General features: G+C 44.5%; 1 long non-coding RNA gene and 1 pseudogene across 1 annotated transcript in view; one reads left to right on the forward strand and one right to left on the reverse strand.

The window, feature by feature from the left end:
- The first annotated feature begins 1,563 nt into the window (after nucleotides 1-1,563).
- On the forward strand, nucleotides 1,564-13,943 carry LOC148143946 (uncharacterized; annotated as a pseudogene).
- A 3,985-nt stretch (nucleotides 13,944-17,928) lies between these two features.
- LOC148143947 (uncharacterized) overlaps nucleotides 17,929-20,445 on the reverse strand; it is a 32,166-nt gene continuing 29,649 nt past the window's right edge. The window contains exon 3 of the long non-coding RNA XR_015751349.1: nucleotides 17,929-19,860. This is a non-coding gene — a long non-coding RNA (uncharacterized LOC148143947). The remainder of the gene's footprint in view (nucleotides 19,861-20,445) is intronic.

A 20,445-nucleotide genomic window follows, 5' to 3' on the forward strand; every position in this document is an offset into this window, starting at 1 on the left:
CATCTCAGCTCAGATAATGCATTGAAGGTGAGACATAAAGTCTGTGTCCCAATGCTCGGTCAGACTGATTCTATTTCTAAAGTGGGAGCTACAGAATCTTACATGGATTTATGCAGTTTTTGAGTAATTCGGAATAGAATGGACTTCTGCAAGGAAGTGTACAAACAACTGACCAGGAACACGACAGGCAACTACCAGCTGATCTGACCAAAGAGCACAACCGTGAACTGACAGCATTCATCAAGACTTCTGATCCAATCCTTCCAGAAGTTCAGCATCCACGGACTAGTTGAATCCGTGGACATGTCAGTACTCTACACCAGCATTCCTCACGATGATGGTATCACGGTAACAGCCTCAGTACTCAATACCAACAGCTGCCAATCTCTGAGCACTGTCCTACAACTCATCCACTTCATCCTTGACCACAACATTTTCAACATTTTCATCAGCAGGTACTCATGTGACTCAGCCAACATTGCCTGCAGCGTATGAGATAAACAATGATGCCCTGAGTCTTGGTATATTGGTGAGACCGAGCAGAGGCTACAGCAACAGATGAATGGACACTGCACAACAATCACCAGCCAGGAGTGTTCCTTCCCAGTCGGGGAACACTACAGCGGTCCGGGACATTCAGCCTTGGACCTTCGGGTGACTATCCTTCAAGATAGACTTCAGGATAGGCAGCAACGGAAAGTGGCTGGGCAGAGGCTGATAGCCAAGTTCAATACCCATTGAGATGGCCTCAACCAGGACCTTGGGTTCATGTCACACTACACCATACATTCTCTCTCTCACACACACACACCCTCTCAGACTTATTCCCCATTACACTCTCTCACACACACATGATCACTTGGTTTCTCCTGCACACACACACACACACACATAAAAGTTCGTGGGTTGAATTTGTACTTGCAGAATCGCATTTTATTTTGCTCACAAACTCATACACGTAAGATTCTGTTATACAACGACAGAAATTGAATCCGTCTGACCTAACATTGGGACACAGACAGACTTTAACTTAACACCTTCAATGCATTGTCTGATTGAGATGACACCTATTGTTAAAAGCTAGCTTGACAACGTAACTTTTGAAAACTTTTAGGATTTACATGTGAAGGAATCGAAACTAACATGGTCATTCTAAAAAATGGTAGAGGTAAGCTAAAGTTGTTTAATATTCCATCCCATGACACTGCAATCCTGTTGCTATAAAGTCTGTGTGTTATGATTCTGCTCCACAACCAACGATGAAGGAGCAGCGCTTCGAAAACTAGTGATTCCAAATAAACCTGTCGGGCTATAACCTAGCATTGTGTGATTTTTAACTTTGAAAATCTGCAGTAATCCCAACATCTCCATACTGCGCATGCTAATCGGTGTCAGCCACGCACTACGCATGTTCCACGGTGTCAGCAAACTATTACGCATGCTCACGCAACAAGCGGAAACACTCCGTGACCTTGTTTTGATGGACCAATGAGAAGCTCTGGAGGACCGGATGTAGACTGGTCCTCCTGCCAATCACAGCAAACCCATCGTCTGGATGTGGAAGTAGGACCATGTGCTTCTGAGGTGGTTGTTGCTGCTCCTCTCTCTCTGAATGAAGATTGAGCTTCACCCCAACTGCAACTCCCTTCCTCTCTCCAACATCTGTGAGTACAACACACTTTTCTCAACCCCTTTTCCATTCCTGAGTTGAGCTGTTGACTTGCAGGAACTGAAGGAAACGGAGTGAATCCAGGGAGGGGACAGACTCTGGGAAAGTTAGTCCAGGTCTTTTTTTTAATGGCAAATACAGGAGAATTGACAGTTCAGGCTCGAACCTTTAATCAGAAATGATGTGTGGATGAAAAAAGGGCCTCTGTGTCCATCTAATCCAGTCAATGCAAGTTGTCAGACAGGTGCAACAAGTAGTGAGCAAGGCAAGTGTTATATTAGCAAGAGGAATTGAGTTCAGAAGTGGGGACGCCTTCCTGCAGTTTGGGCGTAATTGAATATATCCAAGGCTGAGTTCATCTGATTTTTGAACAACAAAGAAGTGATGATTATGGGGGAGGCAAGACCAGTGCAGATCACTTACTATGCTGACTATGTTCTCAAGCTAAACTGGACCCACCTGCCTGTGTTTAACCTATATCCCTCTGAACCTTTTATATTGGAGTCATAGAGATGTACAGCACAGAAACAGACCCTTCGGTCCAATTTGTCCATGCCTATCAGTTATCCTAATCTAGTCTATTTGCCAGCCCTGGGCCATATCCCTCGAACCCCTTCTATTATAGACCAATCCAAATGCCTTTTAAATTCTGTAATTATACCACTCTCCTCCATTTCCTCTGGCTGGTCATTTCATATATGCACTACTGTGTGAAAAGGCTCCCCTTTGAGCTTTTTTGTCTTTCCCCGTTCACCCAAAACCTTTAGTTCTGCACTCCCCCACCCCAGGGAGAAAACTTTGTCTATTTACCCTATCCATGCCTCTCATGACTTTATAAACCTCTAAGGTCATCCCTCAGCCTCTGACGCCCCAGGGAAACAGCCACAGCGTATTCAGCCTCTCCCAAGAGCTAATTGTTTCAAATCTGGCAACATGCTGGTAAATCTTTTCTGAACCCTTTCAAGTTTCACACTGTCCTTCTGATGGGCAGGAGACCAGAGTTGCATGCAAAATTCCAAGCACACAATATTCCAAATGTGGTCTCACCGATGTCCTGTAGAGCTGCAACATCATCTACCTCCCAACTCCTTTACTCAGTGCTGTAACCGATAAAGGAAAGCATGCCAAATGCTGCCTTCACTATCCTATCTACCTGGTACTCGACCTTCAAGAAACTATGAACCTGCACTCCAAGGTCTCTTTATTCAGCAACACTCCCCAGGACCTTATACACTTTATGCTAAGTCCTACTTTGATTTGCTTTTCCAAAATCCAGCACTTCACATTTATTTAAATTAAACTTCAGCATTCATATACTAATCCAAATGTCTTTTAAATGTTCTAACTGTATCTGCATCCACACCTTTGTCTGGAAATTCATTCCACACACAAACCACTCTCTGGGGGGAAGAAAATGGCGACCCTCATGTCCTTTTAAAATCTTTCTCCTCTCTCTCTTTCAAAATTTGCTCCGTAATCTTGACCCCCAGCCTAGAGAGAGGATTTTGGCCGTTCACCTGATCTATACCCCTCACGATGTTATAATCCTCCTCTGCTCCAGTGGAAAAATTTCCAGCTTATTAACCTGAATGTAGGTATATTCATGGCAGGTCAGGCAGCATCCGAGGAGCTACCTGATCTGCTGTGCTTTTCCAGCACCACTCTAATCTAGACTCTGGTTTCCAGCATCTGCAGTCCTTGTTTTAGCCTTTTACGTCGGTATCCTCAGATCTACTTATGATCTGTTCAATGCTGGTGCAAGCTCGACAGGCTAAATGGCCTATTCCTGCTCCCAATTTGCACACTCCTAGTCTAGTTCCTGAAGAAGGGCCTGTGCCCGAAACGTCGAATCTCCTGTTTCCTGGATGCTGCCTGACCTGCTGTGCTGTTCCAGCAATAAAGTTTCAACACTCCTAGTCCAGAACAGCAAGAGACCATAAAACACAGGATCAGAAATTAGGCCTCTGAGCCCCTCAGGGGTGCTGCACTATTAAGTTCTGGCTGATAAGTTTCTCAATCCCATTCTCCCACTTTCTCCCTGTAACCCTCGATCCCCTTGATACTCAAGAACCTATCTATCTCCATCTTAAATCTACTCAGTGACCTGGCCTCCACAGCCTTCTGTAGCAATGAATTCCACATATTCACCACTCACCGGCTGAAAATGTTTCGCCTTATCTTTGATCTAAAAGATATTCCTTTTACTCTGATGCTGTGCCCTCGGGTCCTAGACTCTCCTACCAATAGGAACATCTTCCCCATGTGCACTTTGTCCAGGCCATTCAGAATTCTGTCTGTTTCAATTAGATCTCCACTTCCTCCGAGTGTGGGTCTGTTAATCAGCATGAACCACACCCTTCAGGATGAGTTACAGCAGGAATTAGGTTCAGCAAAGTCAGAACGGGGGGAGTGTGTGTGGGATGGAGATTTTCAGCTTTTAGGGCATGAGAGAGGAAATAAAGTTCAATATAAATTAGAATTGATCGGATGGGCTGATGGGCCGAGGAATGGCAACATGAATTTAATTTAGATAAATGTGAGGTGTTACATTTTGAAAGGCAAATCAGGGCACGACTTACAAAGTTAATGGTGAGTGTTGCTAAACAGTGTCCTTGCAGGTTCATAATTCCTTGAAAGTGGAATTGCAGGGAGACAGGACTGTGAAGAAGGCATTTGGTACGCTTTCCTTATTGGTCAGAGCATTGAGTACAGGGGTTGGGAGGTCATGTTAGGCCACTTTTGGAAAACTGTGTGCAATTCCAGTTGCCCTCGTCTGGAAGAACGTTGTGAAACTTAAAATGGTTCAGAAAAGATTTACAAAGATGTAGACAGAGTTGGAGGGTTTGAGCGATAGGAAGATGCTGAATACGCCAGGGATAATTTCCCTGTAGCATTAGAGGCTGATGGGTGACCTTACAGAAGTTTATAAGGGGTATAGATAGGTTGGATAGACAAAATCCTTTCCCCATGGTAGGCAACTTCAAACCTAGAGGGCATAGGATTCGCGTGAAAAGGGAAAGATTTAAAACGGACCTGAGGGGCAACTTTTTCACACAGAGGGTAGTGCATGTTTGGAATGAGCTGCCAGAGGAAATGGTGGAGGCTGCTACAATTACAACATTTAAGAGGCATCTGGATGGGTATGTGAATAAGAAGGATTTAGAGGGATACAGGCCAAATGCTGGCGAATGGAATTAGATGAGTTTAGGATATCTGGTCGGCATGGATGAGTTGGACCGAAGGCTCTGTTTCTGTGCTGTATGACTTTAATCATCTTGTGTGAAAGCAGAAGTGTTGTTGTGAAGATTGGACTTTCAGAGCAGCTTTCAAAGGTGTTTTGCCTTTACTGGAAGCAGAAGTGACAATGAAATATTTGATTGGTGAGACAGCAACTGAGTACGTCTAGGATTTTGGTGGAAATTGGGAATCATTGCACTGTGGGGGTGAAGTGCTTTAAGGCTTACCAGCAGTAAGGACAGTGTGCTTATTGGGGTGCCCAGTGAAGGGTTAGGTGGAATTTTGAGTTAAACTGCTCATTTCTGCCAGCCTCCAACATTGTATTTCCAATGTTGTCCATCAGGAGGAGCGGTGAATAAGTAACTGGTATTGTTAGAAGCCTTACGATTTTCAGTACTGCAGGAATGGCATTGTTTCATCAGCATTGTAAACGTTACTGGCAGCAGAGGGAGGTGTGGCCGTATTTACTAGAAACAATTAAGCATTTAGATAACATACATACGAGAGGGCAGGGTGGGATTTGTCTTTCGATTTGCAGAAGGTGGGAGATTCTGGGAGCTGTGATCTGAGGCAAACACAACTGCGGTAAATCATAGAAGCCCTACAGTGTGGAAGCTGGCTATTCAGCCCATCAAGTCCATTCTGACCCCTCCGAAGAGCATCCTGCTCATACACCCCTCGCGCCCCCACCCCTTAGGGAATCAAGAGTTTTAGATATCACAAGTAAGAAGAGCTGAGATGATGGATAGATCAGCCACGATCTTAATAAATGGTGAAACAGGCTCAACAGGCCAAACGGCCTACTCCTACTTCTATTACTATGAAACAATAACCCTGCATTTCCCATTGGCTAACCCACCTAACCTGTACATCCCTGGGCACTATGGGCAATTTAGCATGGCCAATCCAAATCAAGGTTGGTAAGCAATGTAGTGATGTGGAAAATGGACGTCAGAGAAAAATAGAAAGGAACAAGGAGAATAAACGAACCAGCAATTAATACTGGATTCAAAAGATTACAAACAATAAAACTAAAAGCTCAGTATCTGAATTTGTGCTTGTTATGAAGGGGTAGAGGTACTGTGCCTTGAAGGGGTAGAGGTACTGTACCTTGAAGGGGTAGAGGTACTGTACCTTGAAGGGAGTTAAAAAGCTGAGCAGAACAAAGTGTTCTAAACAAGATGAGAATGTAATATTTGGTCAACACAAATAGAGCAACTGGGTTGCCATGAGGCACAAACAAATTCAAATTTGGCCAATCAGTTTAAATTTTGCCCCAAAGTCCAATCAAGTTTGAATTAAGTATTTTGATAATATTGATACCAATAAAATGATCCGATGTTTTGGACTATAAAACCCAGCATTTTTGTGAGTTTTAATACTCTGTGTTGGACATAAAGAGTAAAGTTGTTAATTCTTACTTTAAATATTTACCTCTGGGATAGAACTTTGCCTCTCAAACTTTTACATATTACTGCGTGGGGTGAATCATTTCTGTGTTTCTGGTTTAATTTAGCAGAGGGGGTTACTCTGTCGTAATAGCGCTGCAATGTAACAAAAGTGAATGAATTGACTGCACACATTGAAGAGATTAATTATGATCTGGGACTCCTTACAGAGACATAGCTTCAGGATGACAAGGATTGGATCATAAATATTGAGGGGAGATGTGGCATTCAAGTCGAATGGGAAGCGAGGTAAACGTAGAGGGCTGACGCTGCTAATCAAAGCACTGATCACAGGGTAGTCTGGTGTCAGCTCGGATTTCAGGTCCTGGTTTCTTTGTCCTCTATTGATCTCCCTGTTCCCACACAGTTGTTGTCCGTTCTCAGCTCTGCTTCATTTCTGCTGAAGCTTTAACCTCCTTTGACACCGTCCGGAACAATAAAAGTCAATCAAAGTCCAACCCACAATCTCCCAGCCTGTCAACCATCCAGACACAGAGTATCATACCAGAAAATATAACAAAAAAGGCGAAAAGTTAGAACTAAACAGGTGCTTGTGTCTGTTCATTGGCAAGTAAACTAGAAATAAGGGTCTGCCAGGATTGAAGAATTCTCTCTCCCTTACATCTAAGTATTAGTACCCAGCTATGATTTATAACAATATTTACATCAACAGAAATAAAGCATCTGTTATGCAATAGACATAGAGATATACAGTATGGAACTAGACTTTTACTCTCTCTCGTGTGTGCGCGCGCGTGCACACACACACCGAGGTCTATGGGGTGAATTTGTATTTGCAGATACCATCTATTTTGCTCAAAAAATGCACAATCTGCAGGCAGATAATACATGGAATATTTTATAAATTCCACTTTGGAAATAGAACCAGTCTGACTGAAAAAATACAGACAGACTCTGGCCTCACACCTTTAATGCATTGTCTGAGCTAAGTTGTCATCTTTTCTTATAAAACCTTAAGTTATCTCGAGTAGGTGTCTTATAAGAAGTTCTGGGGTTTACATATTAATGACACCAGCAACTCATTCTAAAGATGAAAGACTTTACAATCCAGGTTTCTTCAATGTATCATTTCAGTGGCATGACTCTGTAATGTTTTGCTGTAAACTCAGTGTCTTATGATCTTATACTCCACAACCACCTGATGAAGGAGCAGTGCTCCGAAAGCTAGTGCTTCCAAATAAACCTGTTGGACGGGCGTCATGTGATTTTTAGCTTTGCCCAGGTTAGGGTGGATTGGCCCTGCTAAATTACCCATGGTGCTCAGGGTTTTGCAGGTGTGGGAGAATTGTTAGAAGCGATTTGATTCCACCTTCTCATGACTGTCTGTGTGAACTTTGGTATGTTCTCCCCCTTCTGTCTGCGCGGGTTACCTCTGGGTGCTTCGGTTTCCTTCCACAGTCCAAGGATCTGCAGTTTCGGATAGATCGGCTGTGCTAAAGTGTCCAGGGATGTGCAGGTTAGAGTGGGTTAGCCATGGGGAACTGCAGGGCTGTAGAGTAAGTTGATGAGTCTGGGTGGGATGCTGTGTGGAAGGTCGGTGTGAATTTGATAGGTGAAATGGCCTGCAGGGATTATATAATTCTTCTCCTTTAGCCATATGTGGATTGAGAAATGACCTGCTGTGGGAGGAGTAGGCTCCAGTTCATGGGACACTGCCCCAGTCCTGGGGAAGGTGGGAATTGTGCTGTCTCTCTCCCCACCCACCGCCCCCATCCATTCTCTCTCACCCCGCAACTCTCTGCCCCCCATTTTCTCTCTCTCTCCCCCTCATTCTCTTCCTCCACCCTTTGACCCCTGAGTCTTTCCTTTCAGCCCCCACCACCCTCTGTTCCCCCCAGTCTCACAATGGCCCCCACACTCTGTCACCCTGTCCATTCTGTATCTCTTCCAACTCCCACTGAACTTTCTCATGCCTCAAGCTCTCTTTGATCGCTGTATCAAGCTCTTAGAAGAGAGAGAGAGAGAGAGAGAGAATGGTTGGTGATGAAACTGCCTGGGAGATGGGGGTGCACGAGAAATGGCTGATCTTTCAAATTGAGAATAGCTAACATAATATATTCAGAAACAGCATTAAAGTTTGAATGCATGTTCAATTTTATATGAAGACAAAGCTGCAGCCATCTTTCTCAAACTTGCTTTGAACTATGTGCAGTTGAGGACAGGCTGTTCAGGGTGAATGAGGCTTTTGCTCGAAATGTCAATTTTCCCGAAATGTCAATTTTCCTGCTCCTCGGATGTTGCCTGACCTGCTGTGCTTTTCCAGCACCACATTCTTGACTCTAATATCCAGCATCTGCAGTACTCAGTTTCGCCTGTTAGGGGTGAATGGCCGATTCCAAGTCTTGAAAAATTGGTTCTGTTAGAAGGTGTAGAGGTGTATTCCACCTTCAAGAGAGTTGAAAAGCGAGCAGAACCACCTGACGTAGCACCAAACGTTCTGAACAAGGTAACAATTTAACATTTGGTCGAACAGCTCAGTAGCTGGGTTGCCTGGAGACAAAAACATACTCAATTTTGGCCAATCGATTTAAAATCTTGCCCCAAAATACTGAATTCCAATCAAGTTTGAATTTAGTATTTTGAGAATATTGGTTAGCACTGCTGCCTCACACCACCAGGGTCGATTCCAGCCTTGGGTGACTGACTGTGTGGAGTTTGCACATTCTCCCCGTGTCTGCGTGGGTTTGCTCTGGGTGCTCCAGTTTCCTCCCACAGTCCAAAGATGTGCAGGTCAAGTGAAGTGACTGCTATATTGCCCGTAGTGTTAGGTGCATTCGTCAGAGGGAAATGGGTCTGGGTGGGTTACTCTTTGGAGTGTCAGTGTGGACTGGTTGGGCCGAAGGGCCTGGTTCCGCACTGTAGGGAATTTAATCCAATCTAATATTAACACCAATGAAACGATTTGATGCTTTGGAGTACAAAATCAAAAAAAAAGTAAAACAGTTACAGGAGAACTGCAAAAAGACCAACAAATGTAGGCTGCTAGTGAGAACTCTGAGAGGTACCTGTCCAGAGAAGGAGTCTGCACAGAGAAAAAACATCGACACTGACCTGGAGAGCAAATCTTCAGAGGAAGGTACAAAGAGAAGATTTAACAGCTGGCTGGGTTTAAAGTTTGAATCTTTCGGTAAATCTTAATCAGAGTTTTTATTGGACTGATATCATACAGGGGAAGGTACAAGATAGGTTAGAGACAGGAGTTGTAAATAGTTGTTAATTAATTATTCTCCATTAGACGTTAATAAATAAAGTTGTTGATTTTTACTTTAAATACTGACCTTTGGGAATAGTTTCTTGGTTCTTGAATTTTCACAGATTACCACATGGGTTAAACCTTCTCTATGTTGCTGGTTTAAATTAGGTGGGGGAGGTTGCACCCAGTGTTGTAAAATTTGGGGGCTTTCGTCCGAGATTTGAACTGGTTTAGACAGATTTGAATAGATTTGGCGGTACGAAAAATCCCAGCAGATTTAAACACTTGCAAGTTAGTGTCCTAGATCATTAAATAAAACTTTAAATAGTGACTTTTAGAAACAGTTCCTTACCTCTTGAATTTTCACATTACCACATGGGGTAAATCTTTTTTGGGTTTAAATTAGTTGGGGGGGGGGGTGCAGTCCGTGTCATATCAATTCTGACTATGTAGAAACAGTAGTGGAGCGTGGAAACAAACTGTTTGTTCTGTGCCAGTCGGATATCCTAAATTAATCTAGGCCCATTTGCCAGCTCTTGGCCCATATCCCTCCAAACCTTCCTGTTCATAAACACATCCAGATGCCTTTTGATTATTGTAATTGTACCAGCCTCCACCACTTCCTTTGGGAGCTCATTCAATCCACGCACCACCTGCTGCGTAAAATAGTTGCCCTTTAGGTCCCTTTTAGTCCTTTCCCCTCTCACCCTAATATAAATCAATTGCTGCTTTTTCTGAACAAGCTCAGTGGCTGGCACTGCTGCCTTATAGCGCTGGGGACCCGGGTTTGATCCCAGTCTCGGGCAACTGTCTGAGTGGAGTTTGCACCTTCTCCCCATGTCTGCGTGGGATTCCTTTGGTGCTCCGGTTTCTTCCCACAATCCAAAGATGTGCAGGTTTGGAGAGGGCACTTGTGGGGAATTAACTTTCACACTTTTTTTCTACTCCTTAGGTCCCTTTTAAATCTTTCCCCTCTCACCTTCAACCTATACCCTCCAGTTTGGGAATCTCCTACCCTGAGGAAAAGATGAGTAGTCAAATAAAATGCAAAAGGAATAAAATGGGGGGGGGGGGGGGAGCAGAAAGGAGATGCATTGTTTAAATGGTGATATATTGGGATGTGGAGAAAGTGAGGACCGCAAATGTTGGAGATCAGAGTCAAAAAGTGTGGTGCTCGAAAAGCACAGCAGATGAGGCAGCATCCGAGGAGCAGGAGAGTCAGCGTTACAGGCACGAGCCCTTCATCAGGAATGTGTATAAAGGGGCCTCAGCGTCCTTCCATACCAGTTAATGCCTGTTGTGAGGTAGGTGCAGCAAGCAATGAGCAAAGCAGGTGTTATCTTAGCAAGAGGAATTGAGTTCAGAAGTGGGGATGTCTTCCTGCAGTTATGGGATCATTGAATATATTCAAGGCTGAGTTCATCTGATTTTGGAACAACAACGAAGTGGATGTTTATGGGGAAGGCAAGGAAATGGTTTTCAGACCATTGCAGAACAATTACCGAGTCAAACAGCACAGAAACAGTCCCTTCAGTCCAACTACTCCATGCTATGTTCTCAAACTAATCTAATCCCATCTGCCAGTGTTTGGCCTATATCCCTCAGTCACAAAGCTGGTCCTTTTTACTAAAAGCTGGTCCTTTTACGAAAAGCTGGTCCTTCTTCTCAAGGATGCTGTGTCCTTGGTTTTTTTTCAGAGGGGTGGTTAAAAAAAACCCGGGCTCCGAAGTGACTGGTTTAGTACAGAGATGAAAAACAGTATTGGGAGGCATTTTTGGTTATATGTGAACAGATGAGACTTGAGGCCAAAGCTTTTATGTTTTATGTTTTAGAAGTGACCAGGGGTATCTCATGTTTAGGGGATCTATTTAAAGATGGGGTCCTGATGTCTTTTGAACAGCTGCGTCAGAAATTCGGATTACCTAATGGAGACCTCTTTTGATACTTCCAAATTCGAGATTATATACAGAAGAAGACCACGTTATTAGATAGTCTTTATAAATCAGATAGAGAATGTAGTGTCCTACGACCAGTGGGGGTATCTTCCGTCAGTACTATTTATCATTTACTACATGATGAAGTATCGGGAGATATGGATAATCTGCTTAAAACATGGGATCAGGATTTGGGACTAGAAATCTCTATAGAAACATGGAATGATATTTGGGAAAATGCTAGAAGAATTACTATCTGTAACAGAACCCAGGCTATCCAGCTGAAGATACTTCATAGGGCCCATATAGCACCGTTTCGATTGGCAAAATTTAAGGCAGGAGCATCTCCAATGTGTCCTCAATGCAAAATAGAGGTGGGCACTCTTATACATTGCCTATGGACCTGTCATAAGATCCGTAGATATTGGACTAAAGTAGCAAGTACCCTGACAGAAATTTTAGGAACGGAAATTAAAGTGGACCCTGTATCTCTCCTCTTGGGCTTTTTGAACCTTCCCTCCCTGGACACCTACGGGAAGAGACTATTTTCTATTCTTTCTTTCGTGCAAGGAAAAATATTTTGGTGAACTGGGCGGCTGAGGGCCACCCTGGACTTTCAAATTGGCACAGATTAATTATGGAATGTATTCCCCTTGACTTCCTTACAAATATGGTGCACCGAAAGACTGAATTATTTTATAAAATATGGCAGCCCTTTTTGAATTACACAAATACAGATATTTCGGCTATCCTAACAAGGGCTTTTATTTAATTGAGATTACAAACCTGGCTGGTCCGGGGCCCCTCGGGGGAGGAATCCCGCACGAATACGGGTTTTATTACATCTGATGTTAACACATTCCGAGCGTGTAAGAGACTTAAATATACACTCTGGTTAGTTGTAGGTTAGATTAGTAGATAGTTGAGTTTTGTTTGTTTTTTCATCTTCTTTTTCGTTTTTTTTTGTTAAATTTTGACTATTGTATATTTGAGTTAATTGTATATCAATGTTTATATCTGAGAGTTTTGTTTATTTTTGTAAACTTGTTAAAATGTTAAATTTCTAATAAAAATATCTATAAAAAAAACCGGACTGGCAGTGATGACTTTTGTAATCTTTTCTTACAGACTATCTGAAGACAGAAGTTTCAAGTTAACAGATAAAGGGCTTATGTCCAAAATGTTGATTCTCCTGCTTCTCTGATGCTGCTTGCCGTGCTGCCCTTTTCCAGCGATGCAGTTTTTGACTGTGACTCTCCAGCGTCTCCAATCCTCACTTTCACATCAATGTCTGATAGTTACTCAATCCATCAGGACCGCAACAATTTTTAACTATGATTCTGTGAGAAGGAGCAAAGCTTTCTTTTTGGTCCCTGTTTGAGTACGGGGGCACTGGTTGAAAGACCCTACTATTGCAGCGCACTGAGTGTGGAGCCTGAAACAACTCTACTGCCTGGAAAGAAGAATTCATGGCAGGGTTGTACACGTGTGTGTGCAGCTGAAGCTTCGGCCATGGAGAAACCCGAGGAAACACGCCCTGTTGAGAAACCATGGAGTTGTGGCGACTGCGGGAAGGGCTTCCATGTCCCACCTGTCCTGGCGGCTCATCAGTGCAATCACACTGGGAAGAGGCCGTTCTCCTGCCCCAAGCGGGCAAAGGGCTTTACTTGCTCCTGTGTCCTGCTGGCCCACCAGCATATAAACACTAGTGAGAGGAAGTTTTACTGCTCCATGTGCGGGAAAGGATTCACTTGGGTGGACAACCTCCAGACCCACCAGCGATTCCACGCAGGGGAGAGGCTCTTTAGTTGCCATGAGTGCGGGAAAGCCTTCAGCAATTCCTCCAATCTGCTGACGCACCGGCGGGTCCACACGGGGGAGAGGCCATTCAGCTGCCCTGAATGCGGGAAGGCCTTCAGCGATTCCTCCAACCTGCTGAGGCACCGGCGGGTCCACACGGGGGAGAGGCCCTTCAGCTGCCCAGAGTGTGGGAAGGCCTTCAGCAATTCCTCCTCCCTGCTGGTCCATCAGCGGGTCCACACGGGGGAGAGGCCCTTTGGCTGCCCAGAGTGCGGGAAGGCCTTCAGCAATTCCTCTGACCTGTTGTCCCACCAGCGGGTCCACACCAGGGAAAGGCCATTCAGCTGCCCCGAGTGCGGGAAGGGGTTCACCCACTCCTCCAAACTGCTGGCCCATCAATGGGTCCACACCGGGGGGAGGCCGTTTGCCTGCCCCGACTGCGGGCGGAGGTTCACATTGTCCTGCAACTTGCGGGGGCACCAGTGCATCCAACAATCAGATTCCACCAGTGACGCTGCAGTGGGTCACCCCCAGGGCTGAACCTCCTGCCCATTCTGACAGTGGGTGCAGCGAGCTTTTGTGTTTTGTGCTGGACTCACCCCCACCAAGCCCACCTACGTGGCTCAGGGGTGGCATGGTGACTCTGTGGTTAGTACCACTGCCTCACGATGCTGACCTGGGTTCAATTCCACCCTTGGGGAGACAGTCTGTGTGTAGCTTTCACGTTGCACGCCCCACGTCTGCATGGGTTACCTCTGAGTGCTCTGGTTTCCTTCCCGTGGTCTAAAGGTGTGCAGGTTAGGATGAATTGGCCCATCTAAATTGTCCCATAGTGTTCAGGGATGTGTCGGTGTGGTGCATTAGTTGGGGTAAATGTAGAGGAATAGAGATAGGGGAATTGCTGGGTTACTCTGCGGAGGGCCAGTGTGGACTTGTTGGGCGAAAGGACCTGTTTCCATACTGTAGGGAATCTAATCTTTTAAAAAAAAGAATTCCTCCAAGCAATCTTGATAAAATATGCCGAGTTGGACAAAGTATCCCATCAAGTTTGAGTTGAAGAAGTCAGAAGTGACACAACACCATGTTACAGTGCAACAAGTTTATTTGAAATCACAAGCTTTAGGAGCATTGCTCTTTCATGAGTGCTGCTCCTTCATCACTTCATCTGGTGTCGTGTGACTTCTGACCTTGTCCACCCCAATTCAACACCAGCACCTCCGCATCAGAGTTGACGAATGAGATTGGATTTTATTCGGCCTGATTGTGAGATGTTCCATTTGGAAACTCAAAACTGTCTGACCAACAAAGAGATGCAAATCATAGAGTCCTACAGCAGGAGACAGGCCCTTCGGCCCAACATGGTCCACACCGACCAAACTGTCCATCAACACTAAGCCCATTTCCCTGCAGTTGGCCCATTTCCTTCCATACCTTTCCTATCCACGTATTTGCCCAAATGCCTTTTCAATGTTGTTAATGTACCCACCTCAACCACTTCCGCTGGCATCTCATTCCAGATGTGTACCACCATCTGCGTGAAAAGAAATGTTGCCCCTCACATTCCCTTTTATTCCTTTTCCTCTAACCTTAAACTGACGCCCTCTAGCCCTCACTTCCCCAACCCCGTGCATTCATCCTCTCACGATCTCTTCACTTCTCTAAGGGCCTCTCTCAGACTCTTAATGCTCCAAATAAAAATATCTTGGCTTGTCCAACCTCTCCCTTTTACACAGACCCTTGAATCCTGGTAACATCCTTGTATATGTCTTCAGCACGCTTCCAAGTTGAATAACATATTTGTTATAGACACTGCCCTTTCTACCTATTTTGTTGGAAATATAGGACCTAATCCAAACTGGATAATCTGGTTGATGGGGCAGGAAACCACTTTCTTTCTTGAGAGACAAGTCTCCTGGAGAGAACTGGCTGGCTGACTGATCTACTGACCCTCAGTGTCCCACTGCCCTCAGTTATCTGGAGGGATGCCCACACATTTGCCTAAGGTGGTGCTTGAAACCTTTATCATCTTTGGGATGGATCCCCATTCATTCCGTGCTATGGAGTCATGCAGCCTGGAAACAGACCCTTCAGACCAACCAGTCCATGATCCCCAACTAAACTAGTGCCACCCATCTGCTCCTGGCCTGTATCCAGTATGTTAATACTTTTGTTCATTTGTTCACCGTGAGAGTTGGATAAATAAATTGCTGATTGTTGATTTTAGTGTTGGGGATTTATTCTTATCACTAGAGCAGGTTACACCACTTTTCATGCTAATTTTACAGATTATTGGGTGACACGCTCCTCTGGGTGTTTCTGTTTGAGATAGGTGTGGCTGTCAGCCTTTGCTTTATAAAAGTATTGACGTAATGTAGTGTTGAATGCAATGGAGTCAACATGAATCCCAGCCTCTCACTGTGGTTGTGGGTGAATCGTCTTAATTTGGCTCTTAACTCAGAAACTGCACACAATTAACTGCTGAAACAATGATTAACACTTTATTGTATGTCGCAATCAAAAATAAAATTCCTCAAGTTTTCATTGGAGAAAAGAAGGTTTAGGGGTGACTTGATAGAGGTGTACAAGATGATTAGAGGTTTAGATAGGGTTGACCATGAGAACCTTTTTCCACGTATGGAGTCAGCTATTACAAGGGGGCATAGCTTTAAATTAAGGGGTGATCGGTGTAGGACAGATGTTAGGGGTAGATTATTTACTCAGTGAATAGTGAGTTCATGAAATGCCCTGCCAGTAGCAGTGGTGGACTCTCCCTCTTTATGGGCATTTAAGCAGGCATTGGATAGGCATATGGAGGATAGTGGGTTAGTGTAGGTTAGGTGGGCTTGGATCGGCGCAACATCGAGGGCTAAAGGGCCTGTACTGCGCTGTATTCTTCTATGTAACCAAGTTCAACCTCACTCACAACTTGGCTATCACCCAATTGATGGCAGAATTTAACTGAGTTTCCCCCAACAGTATCTGTCTCTTGGAAGTGTCCAGGGATTCAGTGCAACATTCTTCTTCCAAGTACTGCTGCTACATCATTCTGGAGTTGAATTCTGGTGGAGATTCCTCGCTTTCAAATCTGTGATGTGATGCTTCTTTAGATTCTAACACCACCTCCCCACACTTCTGGAGATCTCCGGTCTGTAGCTTACCTTCTTATCCTCGAGGTTTAGTGGTTTGTTTGATACAGCGTTTCCTTTAAAAAAACTCCTTTACGTCAGGGCCTTCCTTCCACAGACAAACTTAATTGTCCTTTTATTATGAGCTTATTAAACACTTAGCTCATCTGTCCCAGTAAACAGCTTGTTGTTTTGCGTCTTTCTTCCCAGGGATGGTTAACTCCCAGAAATTAGGCCATTCAGCCTATTGAGTCTGCTCTACTATTCAATCGTGGCTGATACGTTTCTCAACCCAATTCTCCCTGTAACCCTTGATACTTAAGAATGATTGAGTCTGCTCCAACATTCAATGGGCTGAATGGCCTAATTTCTGCCTCTGATGTAGCAGTTTCTCAGTGGCCCTTTTGTTTCTTGGTCCAGAAAGAGTTCCTGCTAACTCGGGTAGTTGGAAAGTTCTGCAGTTTACAGGACCACACCACATTCCCCTCTGCCTCCTCCTGAGATACTGGCAATTCCCAAGATCCCTTGGTATCCCTGAAAACAATGGAGGTGTCTGGAAATCTCTGCTGCTACTCTGGAACAGAAGGATTATGGGGAGAAAATTCAGAAGTCTGATGTGCAAAGGGACTATGGAGTTCGACTCCAGGATTCTCTCAAGGTAAACTTACAGGTTGAGTCAGTAGTTGGAGAGGCAAATGCAATGATGGCATTTATTTTGATCAGACTTGAATATAAATGCAGGGATGTACTTCTGAGGCTCTGTAAGGCTCCGGTCAGCCCACAATTAGAGTACTGTATGTAGATTTGGGCCCCATATCTCAGGAAGGATGTACTGGCCCTGGAACATGTTCAGAGGTGGTTCACAAGAATGGTCCAGGAATGAAAAATTTAACATATGAAGAACATTAGAGGACTCTAGGTTTATACTTCATGGAGTTCAGAAGGATGAGAGGGAATCTAATTGAAACCTACAAAATAATGAACGGTGTGGATGTTGAGAAGGTGTTTCCATTGGTAGGAGAGACTAGAACCTGAGGGCTCAGCCTTCGCGTCAAGGGAAGACCCTTGAGAACAGAGGGAAGAGAGGCTCCTTCAGCCAGAGTGTGGTGAGTCTATGGAATTCACTGCCACAAGGCTGTGGAGGCCAGGTTACTGAATATATTTAAGACGGAGATAGATAGGTTCGTGAGGATCAAGGGTTAAGGGAGAGAATGGGGTTGAGAAACTTATCAGCCATAATTGAATGGCGAAGCAGACTCAATAGGCTGAATGGCCTAATTTCTGCTGCTATGGTCTTATGATATGCTGATGAGTGGAGGGATGAGAAGGAGAGAAAGACAGTTAAGGTGAAGCTCGATAGAGATGAAGGAAATATAAGAATTGTATGATAAATGGCAGAACACATAGGAGCACTGGCATACAGAGAGATCTTGGCATATAGATTCGTGGAAGTGGTAATGCAGGTGGGCACGGTGGTCAAAAAAGCACACAGCACACTTCCTTGAGTGTAAGAGTTACGTTACAGCTGTTTATTATGGCCACATTCAGAATATAGTGTGCAGTTCTGGTCACTGTGCTACTGGAAGGATGTGGGTGGTCTGGCAGAGGGTACAGACAAGGTTCACCAGGACATTGTCTAGTCTGGAGGGCTCTCGTTATGAGCAGAAGAGGCATAAACCTAGATTGTTTTCTTTGGAAAAACAGAGGCTGAGAGGAGACCTTGACAAAATGCTGAGATACACAGATTGGCTGGACAGGGGTGGCAGGGTAGCTCAGTGGTTCGCACTGACACCTCCAGTGCCAGGGACCTGCGTTCGATTTTAGTCTCAGGCAACTATCTGTGTGGAGTTGGCACATTGTCCCTGCACCCCACCTCCCGTGTCTGTGTGGGTTTGCTCCAGGTGCCCCGGCTTCCTCCTACAATCCAAACGTGTATAGGTTAGGGTGGATTAGCGATGCTAAATTACCCATGGCGTCCAGGGAGAGGCAGGATAAGTTGGATTGTCTGTATGTAAATTGCCCCAATTTTCTGGGATGTGTAAGTTCGGTGCATTAGTCAAGAGTAAATGTAGATCACAGGGGTAAGGGAACGGGTCTCTATATGTTAATCTTTGGAGGGCCGGTGTTGACTTGTTGGGCTGAATTGTCTGTTTCCACGCTGGAGGGATTCTATGATTGTCAGAGGCGTTTTTTCCCTCCAAAGTGGAAAGGTCAACTAAAAGAGGGCACAGGTTCAAGGTGAGAGGGGGACTGTTTGGGGGACAAGTGGTGGGGGTGGGGAATTTATACAGAGGGGTGGTGGGGTTCTGGAACGCACTGCCAGTGGAGGTAGTGGAAGCAGGCACCTTAACAATGTTTAAGGTGTATCTTGATAGACACATGAAGGGGAGGTGAACAGAGGAACAGAAACCACACATGGGCAATAAATTGCAGGTCTAAGTAAGGATTAAGAATTAGTACAGGCTTGAGGGGGGGTGTGTGCCTAAACCAAGTGAGAAGGGCCTGTGACTGTGCTGTATTGTATTGATACAGCTTTCCCCCACTATTTGAAAGTAGAGTGTTCCTTTCATAAGCCGAAATGGCCTAAAGCGAAGAAGCAGTTACCATGAATTAATTTATATTATGCCTTTCTTTGTAAAAGCGACAATCCTCTTCGGATTTCTTTCGGTTTGTGAGAACAGGTATTAATGTAGGTCTTTTGTAAAAGTGAAGTAGTGTAAAGTGAACTTTCGAAAAGTGGGGGATATCTTTATGCTGATGGAGGGGAGATGGGGGAGCAATGAAGAGGGGTAGATGGAGGCTCAGATGGAGAATAAACACTGAGACACCAATTGAGCAGCCCAGCCTGGCCCTGTGCTGGAGACTCAATGGGACAGAGACAAATGTATCTATTTCAGGTATACCTGCAGTATGCTCCATCCAGGATAAAAAAAAATGTCCTTCATCTGCTTCAGCACACAGGGCAGATGAGCAGTTTCTCCCCAATGTGGACCAGGAGGTGATGCGACTGAATGAAGCCTTTCCTGTGCTGAATGTAGGTGAATGGCCTCTGCCCTGTGTATAAATGCTGATGAATATCGGGCAGGTGGGGAAGGAAAACTGTTCCTACACTCCCTGCATTTTCATGATTTCTCCATGGTGCAGGTGTCCTCTTATTTCTCCAGGTTCAACAATCAGTTGAAACTCGCTCACACTTACAGCATAGGTGTGGTGTTACTGGTGGACTGGTAATTGGAGGAGTCTCATTCAGTCTGTAAAGCATGTTCCAGTCACTACTCTGGTGTGTGGGTATGTGAGACTCTGAGTTTCCAGTCACACTGACGTTTAAAACCTCAGCAGACAGACCTTCTCCCCTTTGTTTTCAAGGCTGTCAGACTTCGATGTGATGTTTGGTCTGAGATTTCTGCCTCCAAATTCTTCTCTTGTAATATTCCTGTGGAAATAGATTGCAAAGGTCATTGCTGTCAGTCCACAATAGAAAATCAGAACACACAATTCTAGTCTCTGTGGGACATTCTTTCCTCTCTTAATACCCAAGATCTTTGTGCTGATCTTTATGTAAATGTATACAGCAAGGTAATGTGGTGGATTGCATACTCCATGAAGATTTCACTCAAGTTGCTGAATGGACATCTATCATGCGGTATTGACGTTCTTACTGAAGATATACAATATGCTTCAGTGCAATATTATGAGCCCAGAAACACTGAAAATCAGGCTTTGAGAGCCATAAACATTCCATCAAATATGTACCATATACCCCAGACTTATCTGTCTTATATTAACGCACGGTTGTCTTAGATTCCCAGAAGACTCGGATTTACGTGTGAGTTTCTGTAAAAGAAGCCGTCGTTTTGGACTCCTTCCATGCCATACTGACTATTACTGGAAATACAGCCATACCACACCAGGATTCATTGATCAATGACGTGAGGTTTATCTTTACCCTCTTATAATTTTCTGTTGCATAAATGTTTCGACGAATGTCAATGCTTTTCACCAGTCATACAGTCAGAGA

Source organism: Chiloscyllium plagiosum, unplaced genomic scaffold, assembly GCF_037043375.1.
Source record: "Chiloscyllium plagiosum isolate Xiang-an unplaced genomic scaffold, Cpla_swu_hap1 HiC_scaffold_27, whole genome shotgun sequence".
Classification (NCBI taxonomy): domain Eukaryota; kingdom Metazoa; phylum Chordata; class Chondrichthyes; order Orectolobiformes; family Hemiscylliidae; genus Chiloscyllium; species Chiloscyllium plagiosum.